Source organism: Meriones unguiculatus, chromosome 5 (genome assembly GCF_030254825.1).
Source record: "Meriones unguiculatus strain TT.TT164.6M chromosome 5, Bangor_MerUng_6.1, whole genome shotgun sequence".
Taxonomy (NCBI): Eukaryota; Metazoa; Chordata; class Mammalia; order Rodentia; family Muridae; genus Meriones; species Meriones unguiculatus.
Window position 1 is genome coordinate 32,994,758 of NC_083353.1, and position 15,729 is coordinate 33,010,486.

A 15,729-nucleotide genomic window follows, 5' to 3' on the forward strand; every position below is an offset into this window, starting at 1 on the left:
GTTGTGTTGTATTGTGCTGTAAGTCAATCAGACAAGGTCTCATATAGCCCAGGCTGAGCTCTAATTTGTGATCCTCCTCTACCATCAAGTACTGAGATTATAGGCAAACACCACCATGTCAGGGGTTTGATTTTGTTTTCTTTTCTTTTGTTTTTGTTTGGTTTTTTTGTTTGCTTGTTGCCAGGACTTTATCATTTTTTTGAGATGTAATTTGATTACATTTCTCCTTCCCTTTCCTCCCTCTAAGCCCTCCCCATACACCGCTTCCGACTCGTCTTCAAATTCACACCTTCTCTTTTCACTAATTGTTATTGCATGCATGTGTGTATTTGTATATACATACATTTTCCTAAATACCTGTAAGGTCTCATCAACATGTTTTTTTTAATATAATTCTATAATTTCTAACCACAGTCTAAGTCCTAGAACCACTTCTCCTTACTCAGTCCAGTGAGGCAGATTTTTGCTGCTTGCCCATTCAGTGAGTAGGCTGGCCTCATGGGCCTACGGGATGACTAAGGGTAGACATGGACTTTTCAAGCTGAAGTATAGAGCACAAGCAAGAGAGTAGGACCACTGGGTTTAATGTCCAGATTAGAGAGCTCAGGATTTGGGTCTTTAAGGAACTAGTAGAGAAGACAAATAGTTGACAGAATGAGTTGAGCTCTAATAAATAGGTAACTTCTGGCACAAAAATTCCCTCCCGCCAACTTCATCCACAGCCTGTGAATATGACATGGAAATGGGAGATTACAGTTGTAAATCAAATAAACTTTCTACTCAGCTAAAAATAGAGAAGTTAATCTGGCTTTTCTAGATGAATCCAAGTAACTACAGAGTCCTTGAAAATGGGAGAACACAAAGGAAGAGGTTAAAGAGAGGCAATGTTCGGTGAGGAGGATTCCCCCCCACTGCTGTGGGCACTGGGAATACAAGGAGGGAGATCAGAACATTCTGTCCAGGAGATCAGGACTCTAAGACCCCACCAGACATGGTCTCAGCACCCTGATGAGGGAAGAAGATGAGATGGAGTCCCTCAGAGTTCCCAGAAGACAACAGTGCTGCCATCCAGCACCCTGATATCAGTCCGGAGAGTCTAGCATCAGCCTCCTGACTTGCAAGGAAATTATCTGCTATGGTTCTGAGCCCCTTGTTTCATTATTATTAGTATGTTTGTAGCGTTAATGTGAACACCACATGTAGTTAAAACTGAAAATGTCTGACTTTGGACGTTGGGGAGTGACACAGTAAAAACTGCAGACACGGGGAAAGCCTCACAGCACTGGACCACTTGGAAAAGCTCCCTGACTAGGTGCTGATGCCTCTCATGACAACTCACAATCCACGTGTGGCGCCTGTGACGCTGCTCAGCTCTGCAGTAGATCTGGCTGAAGCACGGACAAAGTTTTCCTTTGAAACAACAAGCTTAGTTCCTATAATACTCAAATCACTCTTTCAACTTTTCAAATATATCGTTCTTCAGAACACCAAACAAGTAGAGCAGATTAAGGTAGCTCACCCTAGTGTCACAGTTGGTTTTTATTACCATAGCAGCTCTGAGGGAACACAGCACCCAGCTACAGTACACAGCAGTCACCCCAACCACACTTAATAATTCACAACTCCAGAGACAGTTTGCAAAGTAAATAAGTTTCTTAAAAACCGCTTTGGTAACATCATAGTCACATACATGTTAGCATATGGATGTTAAAACTAAATATATAATATATGCTAAACCTAAACAGTAAGAAATACACTTTTTTGTTGTTTTTATGAGACAGACTTTCTTTGTATGTTGTCCTGGCAGTCCTGGATCTCACTTTGTAGACCATGCTAGGCTCAAATTCACAGAGATCTGCCTGCCTCTGCCTGCCAACTGCTGGATGAAAGGCATGCACCACCATACCCAGCTACGAAATATATATTAAACAAAAAGATTAGTAAAGTCATTGGAAGAGTATACCTTGAAAATCCAAAATATCCTGAAAGTTAATTTCAATATTTCTTTTTTTAAAAAATTATCTTACAGTATATAAACCTTCATAAATCCTACAAAATTTTGACTTGCATTATTTTGAAGTGCTTCAGAATGACAGGTAGTGATAACTATCAGTAATTTATTTAGACTGTGTGTGTGTGTGTGTGTGTGTGTGCGTGTGTGTGTGTGACAAACCCCAACAATACATACCGTTATGAAAGAAGGGGGAGAGAGAAAGACCCAGAAGGGTCTGGAGCTCAACAGGGAGAACAACAAAACCAATAAAATCTGGGCCCAGGGGTCTTTTCTGAGACTGATACACCAACCAAAGATTCATGGAAATAACTTGGACCCCTGCACAGATATAGCCCGTGGCAATTCAGTCTCCAAATGGGCTCCCTAGTAAAGGGAACAGAGGCTGTCTCTGACATGAACTCAGTGCCTGGCTCTTTGATCACCTCCCCCTGAGGAGGAAGCAGCTTTACCAGGCCACAGAGGAAGACTATGAAAAACAGTCCTGATAAGACATGATAGACTAGAGTCAGATGGAAGAGGAGGAGGTCCTCCATTATCAGTGGACTAGGGAAGGGGCATGGGAGGAGATGAGGGAGGGAGAGACGTTGGGATTGGGAAGGGACGAGAGTGGGGCTACAGCTGGGATACAAAGTGAATAAACTGTAATATATAAAAATTATATTTCAAAAAGAACCATAGGACTGGTTAAGGGACAGATAGAATAGATACCTGAAAACCCAAATGGAGAAAATTGCACCTCAAAACAATGTCAGTTCCATAAAGTGACAATTAATTATGTCAAGCATCCACAATTAAGCAGGCTAGATTTTTCTGTTAAAATCAGCATCTGTCATCCTGTTTGTCCTTGCACTGTACTTTGTAGACTTGCAGCAAGTTCCAATGTTATCACACATCTTGTATGGAAGGAGACACTCAATAATCTGTATATGACATTTTCCTTGTTCTGCTGCCTTTCAAGTCAGTCTCCTGAGGGTCAAGAGCAATCCTAGGTCAAGCAGAGTAGTGGCACTAATGAATATGTATAAAACTAGGGAGAGCCATTTTAAAATTTGAGCATCAAAGTCCTCTGAGTCCTTTAGAACTAATTTTTAAAACAAAGGTCCAGCTCATAAACAGTAATGAGGATATTAAAATGATCTTATTTCTCTTCTCGGGCTTGCTCCAAGACTTTCTTTGCAAATGCTAGCAGCCCTGAGCCTTCAGGAGGACAGTTATAAGATCTCCTTTAGAAGACATTTAAAGTAATTTTTTTATATTCCATGTGTGATATACAGTTTGCCAACTCATATGATCTTCCTTAAATGTTATTGACTTCTTATTATTCCCTTTTGCATGAATAAGAACTCTAAGCTCTTGGCATTGCCTCCTATAAAATTTAGGCACAATATTTTCAGGAAAAAAATTAAATTTCTCATCAAATGTGAAGACCACATCGCAGAGTAAGAAATTCTGTAAATGTTCACTTTTCCGTGCTTTTGCCATGACCTTCCACATTCCTTAAAATACTCTAAAATAAAGAAGTATGGAAGTTTCCAGTCTTCTCATTTTCCCCAGCCCAATGTCTTAGTAACATCTTAGAAACCATTACAATTCTCAGCAGCTCTTTCATGGCAAATTCAGACTACTGAATTTTCTTGGAAAATAAGTGCAAACCCTCAGTATATTCCATGATTCAGATTCAGCTCAAAACTAAAGACTGTCTTTATAACACCTGGGACAAACCCACAGGAACACAAGAGCCAGCCTCTGGCTTTGAAGGATTTGTCACAAGGGAAAATCTAACTGAATGTTCAAATGAAAATGGTACCAGAAGAGATTTTGAGAATGCTTACTGTCTTTTTACAGACCTGGCTGAAATTAAAGAGGTACTCCTGAATTCAGTTAATTGTTCCTCCCGTGAAACACTTTGCTCAATGGACATGTAATATTTCCCTGAGACTTATATTATGATTTATTCAAAATAATCTTTAGCCTTTGATATTCAGAAAAACGAGAATGTGCTGAGAACGCCCTGTAAATTACTCTGGGGTCAAAGAGCTTTGCTTCAGACTAACCTTCCTTATCCTTGAATCAGAAAATGTTCCAGAACACAAAACCTTTTCCATTTTTAACCCATGAATCTAGGCAAGTGTGGAGACCTAACTGTAAATTAGGCAGACACTGTCATTGCCCCATTGCCCAGGCAATTTGTGAACCCCAAATGCCAGACTAGTGTAATGAATTTTCCAGGGCCAATTTTGATGGTCATAAAACCTCCTTAATCCACTGACATTACTAATGAGAAAAGATCAATAGATCATTGTTGGCTTCTTTTTTTAATTTCCATTACCTGTATGAGGGGGGTGCAGTTGTGAAGACAACATGTTAACAAAATAAATTAGATTAACTGAAATAGAGTCACATTTTATTTTTATTATATACTTCCTTTTAAATACTTACAATTAGCCAGCTCTCAAAAAAAAATTAAGCTATAAAATGCTGTAAGGCTTTATCATCAGTCACTGATCAAAGCATGCACTGAGCTATCACTTTGTCTAAGTCAGAAGAAACAACAGCTTCATATACACATGGTCCTAAAAAAGGTGATGGCCGAAGGACTTGCTCAGCTGGTAGAGCTAGGAAAGGCACTTGATCCTGTAATCCTCTATGGTTCTGAAATGCTTCATTATAAATGAAAAGGGTATGTTGGCAAGACACCTGAGTTCTTGAATGAAATTCTAAGTTGTGGATATTATGGCTTCATTACATTTTTTTAATGTGCTGGACTTTTTGAAATTTAGATAAGAATGTGAACCCTGTCTTAACACAGTTAAAGCTTGACTCTTGTTAGGATACAAAGAGAAGTGAGGAGCAAAATAATCACAACTTCACCAGCTTTGTAGAAGAGTTTATTCTACAAACACAGCTCTGGATCGGGGCACAGTTTCCGAGAGGCTACGTCTTACCACTGCAGTTTCTCACATCTGCTTCACCTGTTACCACTTTCTCACATTTTCTCCTTTCTTCAGTCTCTTGGATTCTCCAATTGTTTTCTGTCTGTGATTATCACTGTGCTTTCAAGCTGCATGCTATTGCGTGTCTCACATTTAAATGTCTTAGAGACATCTACGCAAGTCCAGTCTTCTGTCTCGCATAAAGAGCTTCCATCTCTGCCTTCAAGACCTCAAGACACCAGGGTCAGATGAAAGGGGAGGAGGGCCTCCCCTATCAGTGGACTTGGAAAGGGGCAGGGAGGAGATGAGGGAAGTAGAGTGGGATTGGGAGGGAATGAGGGAGCAGGATACATCTGGGATACCGTTAATAAAATGTAACTAATAGTAAAAATTAAAAAATAAAATAATAAAAAAGGCCTCAAGACATTACATATCACCCCACAAATTTCCCTCATTTGACTTAGGTGACAATCCTCAGTACAGTTATTGATGCTACGAAGGAAAGAACCTCATATTTCCCTAGGGAAGACCTCCTTATGCCTGTGCCCTTCAAAAACCAGTGAGGAGATAGAAGTTATTAACACTACCACCTAACACACTTGAGGACATCCATAAACTTTCTCAGACTACATCTAGAAACCAAGTCAAACATAAGTAGATGCACACACACACACACACACACACACACACAGAGAGAGAGAGAGAAAACTAGTTTTCCTGTGGCCCAGTAGTGAAATAAGAACACTTTTATTTTTACACTGTAAATACTGTCTCAAAAATCTCACACTTAAACATCAGAAGTTAAAAATAAAATTTTAAACTCACATACTGCCTTTTCAAATCATAAGCATAACATTATTAATATAATAAAACTACAGAGTGGTTTCTGATGAAAAATATAAGTATTTTAAAAAAAAGTCTAGCCCCAAAGATTAGAAACATTTATCAGAGGGGCTTATGTTTCTGATAAATATTTAAGTGTGTAAGGCAGAACCACTGAGAACAATAAATATTTTATAGCTGGCACTTTGTCAAACCTATAAGTGGCTCTGCCTTAGAATTTTACATCATCGCTGAATTTACAGTCATTTGATAAGTGGAACAGGACAAGAATTACTTCTTTCTAAATCTAAACCAGGTAATAAATCTAACATCAGGAATCTTCTTATCGTCTGCTATCATCTGATGACAATGCCTTTTGCCTTCATTGTCTTGGCAGAATTATGGTATGTAAAATCATAATGTCATATCACTCACGGTGATTTAACACTATGCAGCCCATACTATTTTAATCAATCAAAATTGTCGCTTTTTAGTGTAATGATTTTGTGGTGAATTCCCTGTGTTTAATATGATATATAGTGCTATCTATTCGTTGATTTACTATTCTTTTTCAAAACCTAGCAGCTCAGAAGGCTGTTCTTGCTTTTAAATATCTTTGGAATTAGCAAACAAAAATAATTTCTGATAATATAAATTATAATTTCTGTGACAAAATAAAAGATAACAATTAACAAGTGTTAAAGCTAAATCTACTTTGAAGTGGATATAAAGTTGATTTTGCAGATGAAAACCACAGTAGTCTTAGAACGTTCAGTGTTCACATGGGATCAAGTGTCTTCAACACTATAACCAGGGTTTCAGTGGATCGCTTAGTTTTAAATAAACACTATTACGAAAACTCCGAATAGTATTCCCCTCAACCAATGCAACTCATGGTTGCACACATGTATTCTGTAAAAGATTATTTGGAAGACAGTTTGAAACTCTCCATAAATGTTTATAAATCTATCTCACTAGAAATAAGCTAATAAAAACTCAACACAGTTCCCATCTCTCAACTACATTATACATTTAGAATTGAGCATAACGCCGTATGCCTGACCACAAAATGAGACTAAACACAGTGATTTCTCATTCACTGCTGGCACGCGCAGTCGTTCAGGGCGCGGTGTTACCGATGCCAGGGCTGCGCATCCCGTCCAGGCCGCGCAGCGCCCCTAAGGCAGCCTGTTTGTGGAGGCGCTCCCACCTTTCGGCGCATCGTCTGCCGTGGGTGGCCTCCTGAGACGCTGTAGACAAAGCAAAGAAATCTGAAGACGCCTGTGCCTGTGCTTCCATGACAGAATGATGTACGCCCTCTGCTCAGATCCCATTGACCAGAAGCAGTTACATCTCTGCCAAGAGGAGACTAGAGAGAAAGTATATCCCTCCTTTAGGTTAGCAAAGACAAAAAGGGGTGAGTCTTAACACCTCAAGTACGGGCATGTTTAGGGAGGGTACACATGCACATAGGGAGATACTCGTATATGCGGAAGCCAAGTTTCAACCTCAGCTGTCAGCTCTTCAGCAGACACCGTGATATTTGAGAGTTTCTTACTGCAGCCTGGAACTCACTGATTAGGCTCAGCTGGCTGACCACTGCGGCTCAGGAATCCATCAGTCTCTGCCTCTCCAGCGCTGGGATGACGAGCACACACCACCACACCTGCCCTTTCTGCATGGAGTCTGGGACTTGTAATCCTAGAATTAGGAGGCTCTCTAGGACCATAAGTTCAAGGCCATCCTGGGAAATATAATGAGAACATGAATCAAAACAAAAATCCTTTTAGTTCATCATATCCATTGTTTATCTACAGAAATATGGTCCATTGTTTGTGTATTAGTCAAAGGAACAGAAAATTTAAAACCAAAATGTTTGACAAAAGGAGATCCATTAGATTGCCTTATATGGTATGGGTTGGGGAGTTCCGCGATGGCTACATGCGCACTAGAGAAGCTGAGAACCTGACCGTTGCTCATCACCAAGCTGCATGCCTGAGCAGTCTCAGTCCAGTACTGAAGCTAAAGGATTCCTGGAAAGTCACTGGTCTTCATTCCATGTTTGAAGGACAAATAACCCAGGCTCTTAGGGTAGCGAAGGAAATTCAGTAACAGCAGAGACAAGTAGCAAAGTACAAACTGCTTCTCTCAGACATCTTTATATCCGGCGATTGTCATCAGGGGTGCCGCCCACTGCAGGGGAGGCACGTTTCTCCTCACCTAACCCTTCCAGGAAAACCCCCGCAGACCATGCAGAGTGATATTCTTAGGCGATCCCAGAGCCAATAGAGTTGTCAAGCCCACCTCCTGCCTACCGGCGTTGATTTGGATAACAAAATAAACTGTACTTCCCCTTTCACGTAGTCACAGAATGTCTCACTAAGTTCATGCAATCCAATAATTTACAGTGCTAGACATAGGTAGTCCCACCCCTGAAGACGGAAGCATGTAGAGTGGGAAGAACTGACACCTTATAATTCTTCCTACAAGCTCTTCGCTCTGAGCCTATTAGTGCGCGTGGACTGGCCTGACAAGACAGGCCTACTGGTGTGTCAGTGACACAAATATTACTGGAGTAACCACTTTCTGAGTGGACTGACGGCTCACTCCACAAGGTGAAACCCATACTGGCACCTTTATCAGGACCAAAAACCAGTGACTAAATAGAAACTAGAGGAGAGCCTATTGCTATTATTATGCTAACTCTACATAGTGTTAAATATACTTATTACAACTGAGCTACCACCCCAGCTTCGCAAGCTGAATACTTTTTAAGAACAACAGCAACAACAAAAAAAATTACAAGCTCCTTAGGGGTAGATCTCTTTGGAGAAGCTGAAACAAAACAGACTTGCTCTAGAATACATAATCCTACAGACTAAGAGAGAAAGTTTCCTATTTGACACTAAATAAGATCAACAATTGATTCCATTATTTATTTAAGCTTCTAATGCATTTAGGTGAGAGAAAAAAAATTGACTATAGTCTAGGATAAAGAAAAACTGTATTAGAACTAGAGAGATATCTCAGTGGTCAAGAGCACTGGCTGTTCTTCCAGAGGACCAGGGTTCAATTCCCAGTGCCCATACAGTGACTTACAGCTATCTATAACTCCAGTTCTAAGGCATCTGACACCATTTTCTGGCCTCTGTGAGCACAGGCCACGCTAGTGGGACACATCCATACATGGAGGTACAATATTCATATGAACAAGATAAAATACTTTTTAAAAGAAAGTCTTTATCTTTATTTTTAAATTTTTTTAATTAATTAATTTGCTTATGCACGTTACATCCTGGTCATAGCCCCCTCCCTCCTCTCTTCCCAGCCCCATCCTCCCTCCCTCATCCTCTCTCTTCCCTACTCTTCAGAAAAAGGTAACCCTCTACCTACCCACCCCAGCACATCAAGTCGCAAGAGGACTGAGTTCGTCCTCTTCCCTGTGGCCTCGTAGGGAAATCCTGTCAAGGAGAAATGATCAAAAAGCAGGCAATGGAGTCCATGTCAGAGACATCCCCTGCTTCACTGACTAGTGGATCCACAGGAAGCCTGAGCTGCCCATCAGCTACATAGATGTAGAGGACAGAGGTCCAGTCCATGCGTGGTCTTTGGTTAGTGCTTCAGACTCCACAGGCCCCTCTGGGCCTGGTTAGTTGGCTCTGTTCATCTTCCTGTGGAGCTCTTGTCACCTCTAGGTCCTCTTATCCTTCCCCCCACTCTTCCACTAGACTCCCTATGCTTTGCCCAATGTCTGGCTGTGCCTCTTAGCATCTGTTTTAAACCATTCCTGGGTGGAGCCTCTCTGAGGACAATTCTGATAGGCTCCTGTCTGCAAGCATAGCAGAGTATAGTTAACAGTGTCAGGGATTGGCTCTCTTCAGTGGGGAGGGTATTGGGTTGGACCAGGCATTGGTTGGACATTCCCTAAATCTCTGCTTTATCTATTCTATCTTTTTCCTGCAAGTGTTGTAGGTAAGGGTCTTTAGATATTTTCAAACCTTTCCCAATTAGACAAGCAGTAATTTAAGATGAAATTCCATTTGATTGTGCTCATCTCAAACCTGGATTATTGAAGCATAAAGTAGCTAACATTAAACAAACTCAGTGGAGCTTATAAAGCAACAAAGAATGTGGACAGCTAGACTCCACACTTATAAAGAATGTGGAGTAGTTAAAATTATTAAGTGATGAGTGTTTATGTGTATGTGTGTGTCTGTGTGACTGTGTACACACGGGACCGCTTGAGCGCATTTGTGTGTGTGTGTGTGTGTGTGTGTGTGTGTGTGTGTGAACTTATAGCTGTGATTGGCACTAGGGGCCCCATGCAAGAGACTAAGGATCTCAAAAAAATTTACAACTTAATGAAAAAAGCAAAGGATCCATTTTTTTTTGATAGTAAATCAAGAAACTTTGTGAAAAACGAAGGTAAGTGCAGCTTAACAGAAGACAGATTCAAATGCAGAGAAGATGAATCAGCAGCAAGTGACAGTAATCAGCGAAAAGAACATTTTACCGCTCTGAAATGAACATCAAAGACTGCCTTGTGTGGCCCTGGAAAGGTATCAGAGCAAGAAGCTCCGCATGAAGGAAGGGGACTATGCAGGCCACAATATGTGGGGGATGTTTCCACCATCTATACATTCACTCAGAGACCACCATGATGACTCCACACCAGTGAACAATAATGGAACCAGTGGGTTATTCTGGGTGAAGAAGAAGGAGAAGAACAAGAAGTTGGGAGGGAGATATACTGGAAAGTGTGGGTGTTGGAGGGATAAAGAGGGGAAATATGATTAAAATATATTTTGTACAAGTACAAAACGTCTTTATAGCTTTTTCACATTATTTTGAATTAAACACAAATTCACAAATGACAAAAAAATAGAAATTATTACCTGCCCTCCTAGATTTGAGCTTGCTATGTGGCATCACTAACTTCAACCTTATTTTGTCAGAAAGAGGATGAAGACAAACAATTTTTAATTCATTATTATTATTATTACTATTAATTACAATTTATTTACTTTGTATCCTGACTGTAGCCCCCTCCCTCCCTATTCTCCCTCTTTGCCTCTCCCCTAATCCACTGATAGGGGAGGTCCTCCTCCCCTTCCATCTGACCCTAACCTATCAGGTCTCATCAGGACTGTCTGCATTGTCTTCCTCTGTGGCCTGGCAAGGCTCCTTCCCCATCAGGGAAAGGTGATCAAAGAGCCAGCCACTGAGTTCATGCCAGCGACAGTCCCTGCTCCCCTTACTAGGGACCCAATTGGAGACTGAGTCTATACGCTACATCTGAGCAGGGATTTTAGGTCCTCTCCATGCATGGTCCTTGGTTGGAGTATCAGTCTCTGTAGGGTCCAGTTTCTCATTTGTTTGTTTGTTTGTTTTTTGCTCTGTTGGTCTACTTTTGGAGCTCCTGTCCCCTTCAGGTTTTTCTATCTCCCCTTTCTTTCATAAAAATTCCCTCTGCTCTGCCCAGAGTTTGGCTATGTGTCTCAGCCTCTGTTTCAGTGCCTCTCCGAGGCCCATTGTGGTAGGCTCCTGTTCTGTTCCCTGTCTTCTGCTTCCATTGTCTGTGGTGTTTGTCCTTCTGAATAAGGACTGAACGTCCTCCCTAGGGTCTTCCTTGTTGTTTAGCTTCCTTAGCAGTATAGATTTTAGTGTGTTTATCCTATATTATATGTTTAGTCACCACTTATGAGTGAGTATATGCCATGTATGTCTTTCTGCTTCTGGATTACATCACTCAAAATGATCTTCTCTAGTTCCCACCATTTGCCTGTGAATTTCATAGTTTTCTTGTTTTTAAACAGGAAACATCCTGAATTATTTATATTTCCTATAATTTTGCTTTAAAACTATTCCTTAAATTTTCTAAATTCTATTTAAAAATATTCAGTTTGAGTATGAAAGCTGATATTCTTCTCATGTTTTTTTTCTTCCTAAATTTACTTTAAATGTAATTAACCGGGCTGGAAAGATGGCTCAGAGATTTAGATCACTGTCTGCTTTTCCAGAGGTCCTGTGTCCAATTCCCAGCAACCACATGGTTGCTATCTATAATGAGATTTGGTGCCCTCTTCTGATGTAAAGGCATAGATGCAGATTTATATACATAATAAACAAATACATTTTAAAAAGAATAAAAAAGGGTTTTAAAAAATGTATTTAACCATGTCTGAAGCTTCTCAGTTAAGTCTATGTGTTTCTTAGGTCCACCTTCTCCTTGCCACATGCCTGCTAGTAACATCTTTCCAGGGACATAAAATAAGTTCTTTCCAGCCCTCACCAAGATTTCTCTAACATGTTCCTTACTGTTGTTCAAGCTCTTTTTTAAAATTTTTATTTTTTTCACAATTTATTCATTATAAATTGATTAAAGCCTCCTCCCTCAACAACCCGAGTCTTATCCTTCCTCCCTCTTCTCCTCATCCCCTTCCCCTAGTCCTCTGAAAGGTGGAGTTTTCCACTATTGACATCTGCCCATAGCTTGTTAAGTCTCATCAGGACTGCCTGGATCCTCTTCCTCCAAGGCCTGGCAAGGCTGCACCATCAGGGTCGAGTGATCAGAGAGCAGCCAACTGAGTTCATAATAGAGGCAGCCCCTGATCCTCTCGGAGATCCACATGGAGACTGAGCTGCCAATGGGCCAGGGGGTTTAGGTCCTCTCCATGCATGGTCCTTTGTTGGTACATCAATCTCTGCAGGAACCCCTGGACTCAGATCTTTTCATTTTCTTGGTCTCCTTGTGGGACTCCTGCTCCCTCCATGTCCTTCTAATCCCACCTCTCTCTTCCTCCATTAGACACCCTGTGCTCTGCCCTAAGTGTGACACTGAGTCTCAGTATCTGCTTTGATCTCCTATTGGGTGAATCCTTTCAGAGGACCCTCTATAGTAGACTCTCATCCTGTTTCCTCTCTTCCAACATTTCTGGTGTCTCTTAACAACAGTCCACCCAAGGTTCTTCCAGTCAGGTGAATGATCTCTTCAAAATGCTGGTAACTTCATTCTCATCATTATACTCTTTCTCCTACATTTTCATGTTTGCTTTTACAAAACAAGTTGCCTGCTTTTTTTTTTTTTCATTACTTTCCCTTGATGTGACTTCCCTACAAAGCCACAGTCTGGGAAGAGGCAGGCTCCCCTTTTCTGACAAATAAGGGAGTAGGGATGTGGGAGGGAGTGTATGACTGAGAAGTGAGGAGGGAAGGGCCTCTGACCGAGATGTAAATTGAATTAATTTATTAAAAATCTTGTCTTCTGTTTAAAAAAACAAACAAGACCTTATTCTGTAACTCAAGCGTGCCTGAAATCACAGTGATGCAGCTGTCACAGTATGCTGAGTGCTGGGATTATAAGATGGTGTCACCATCCAAGCTTCTTCAAGACTCTCCTCGCTTTCATAACCAGTACCAAAACCAATGCCTTATATGGAGATTTGTCATGGAAGAAATCTGGTTCCATAAAGAACAATCTATCCCAGAAATAATTCAGAAATTTAGAGCCAATGTGAAAATGTGGGGATGGGAATTTATTGTAGGATTAGATTTTATGTAACAGTCTGCGCTTCTTTCTCCTTTTCTATGTGTTTGTCTTGCTGGTCTACCTTTCTTTAAGTCTTCCTTTCTCCATCAATGTAGCAATGTGAAAAACTTAGATCCAGTTCCTGTGGCTTTCATTTTGGGAAGGTAGGTGTGACTTACTGTCTCAGTTACTTTTACATTGCTCTTGTAAAATGCCATGACCAAGGCAACTTATAAGAGTTTAATTGGGGCTTACAGCTTTAGAGGGTCAGTCCATGATCGTCACTGTGGGGAGCCAGACAGTGGGCAGGACTGCATGGTGCTAGAGCTGTAGCTGAGAGCTCACGCCTTGATCCATATGCACAGGGCAGAAAGAGCTAACTGGGGAAAGCATGGGCTTTGGAAACCTCAAAGCCACACACACACCATGGCACACCTCCAAAAAGCCACATCTCACAGCCCTTCCCAAACTGTTCCACAACTGGAGATCATCATACTTACCATGATTTAGCTACAAGCTTTAGAAGTATCTAAATTGGCATGACGATATATTCCTACAGTATAATACTTGTCTAATATGAAAAGTCCCATTTTTAATATCAGCACCACAAAAAGGCGAGAACACATAAAGAAAATGTCTGCCAGCCAAATGTTAGAAACCTGATAACCTCTTCCAGGGGTAATAATATAGATACCCTCATGGTATTAGGACTTACATTTTGTCTATCATAAGAGATGAAGAGCCATTTTTTTACTTTCCTCCAAACGAATGGCTGTTTGTGATAACACTGTTTTATTAAATGAATCATTTGTTTCCAGATAATTATAATCTATTAAATTCTTTGTATATTAGCTTGAAATTTCTACATTACTCTTCAAAAAAGAGTTGTGGTACTATACTATTTTCAGGCCAAACATGATGGGTCATGTGTATCTCTAATGACTCAGAGAGCAGAAGAAACTCTAACTTAAAATACACAGGACTAATAAAGTAGTATTTTCTAACAGTTTGCTTTTATTTTTAATGTAGTATCTACTAAAATAAATCATTCTCTCTGTTCATCTTCCCTGCCTTCTCTATGGCTCATTTTGTAATATTTAATTTACATAATCCAGCTTATTTTTTTCTTTTTTTTAATTCTGTATTAATTATACATTATTCACTTTGTATCCCCTCTGTGGTTCCCTCCCTCCTCCCGTCCCAATCCCTCCCTTCCTCCACCCTCTGCATGCATGCCCCTCCCCAAGTCCACTGATAGGGGAGGTCTTCTTTTCTTTCCTTCTGACCATAGTCAATTAGGTCTCATCAGGAGTGGCTGCAGTGTCTTCTTCTGTGGCCTGGTAATGTTGCTTCCCCCTCAGGGGGAGGTAATTAAAGAGCAGGTCAATCAGTTCATGTCAGAGACGGTCCCTGTTCCTATTACAATGGAACCCACTTGGATATTGAACTGCCATGGGCTACATCTGTGCAGGGGTCTTAGGTTATCTCCATGCATAGTCCTTGGTTGGAGTATCAGTCTCAGGAAAGATCCCTGTGCTCAGATTTTTTGGTTCTGTTGCTCTCCTTGTGGTGTTTCTGTCCTCTCCAGATCTTACTGTTTCCCACTTCTTTCCTAAGATTCCCTGCACTCTGCCCAAATGTTGCCCATAAGTCTCAGCATCTGCATTAATAGTCTGCAGGGCAGAGCCTTTCAGAGGTCCTCTGTGTCAGGCTCCTGACTTGTTCCCCCTTTTCTCCTTCTTCTGATGTCCATCCTCTTTACCTTTCTAGATAGGAATTGAGCATTTTAGCAAGAGTCCTCCCTCTTGATTAGTTTCTTTAGGTGTACAGATTTTAGTAGGTTTATCCTATATTATATGTCTGTAAGAGTGAGTATATACCATGTGCATCTTTCTGCATCTGGGATAGCTTACTCAGAATGATCTTTTCCAGATCCCACCATTTACCTGCAAATTTCACGATTTCCTTGTTTTTTATTGCTGACTAATATTCCATTGGGTAGATGTACCACAATATCTGTATCCATTCCTCCACTGAAGGGCATCTGGGTTGTTTCCATGTTCTGGCTATTACAAATAAGGCTGCTACCAACATGGTTGAGCAAATGTCCTTATTGTGTACTTCAGCCTCTTTTGGATATATGCCTAGGAGTGGTATAGCTGGATCTTGATGAAGAGCTATTCCTAGTTGTCTGAGGAAGTGCCAGATTGCTTTCCAGAGTGGTTGTACAAGTTTACAGTCCCACCAGTAGTGGAGGAGGGTTTCCCTTTCCCCACAACCTCTCCAGCATGTGTTGTCACTTGAGTTTTTTATCTTAGCCATTCTGATAGGTGTAAGGTGAAATCTTAGTAAAACCAGACACACTAAACCACTTAGAAGAAAAAGTGGGGAAGATCCTTGAACTCATTGGCACAGGAGACAACTTCCTGAAC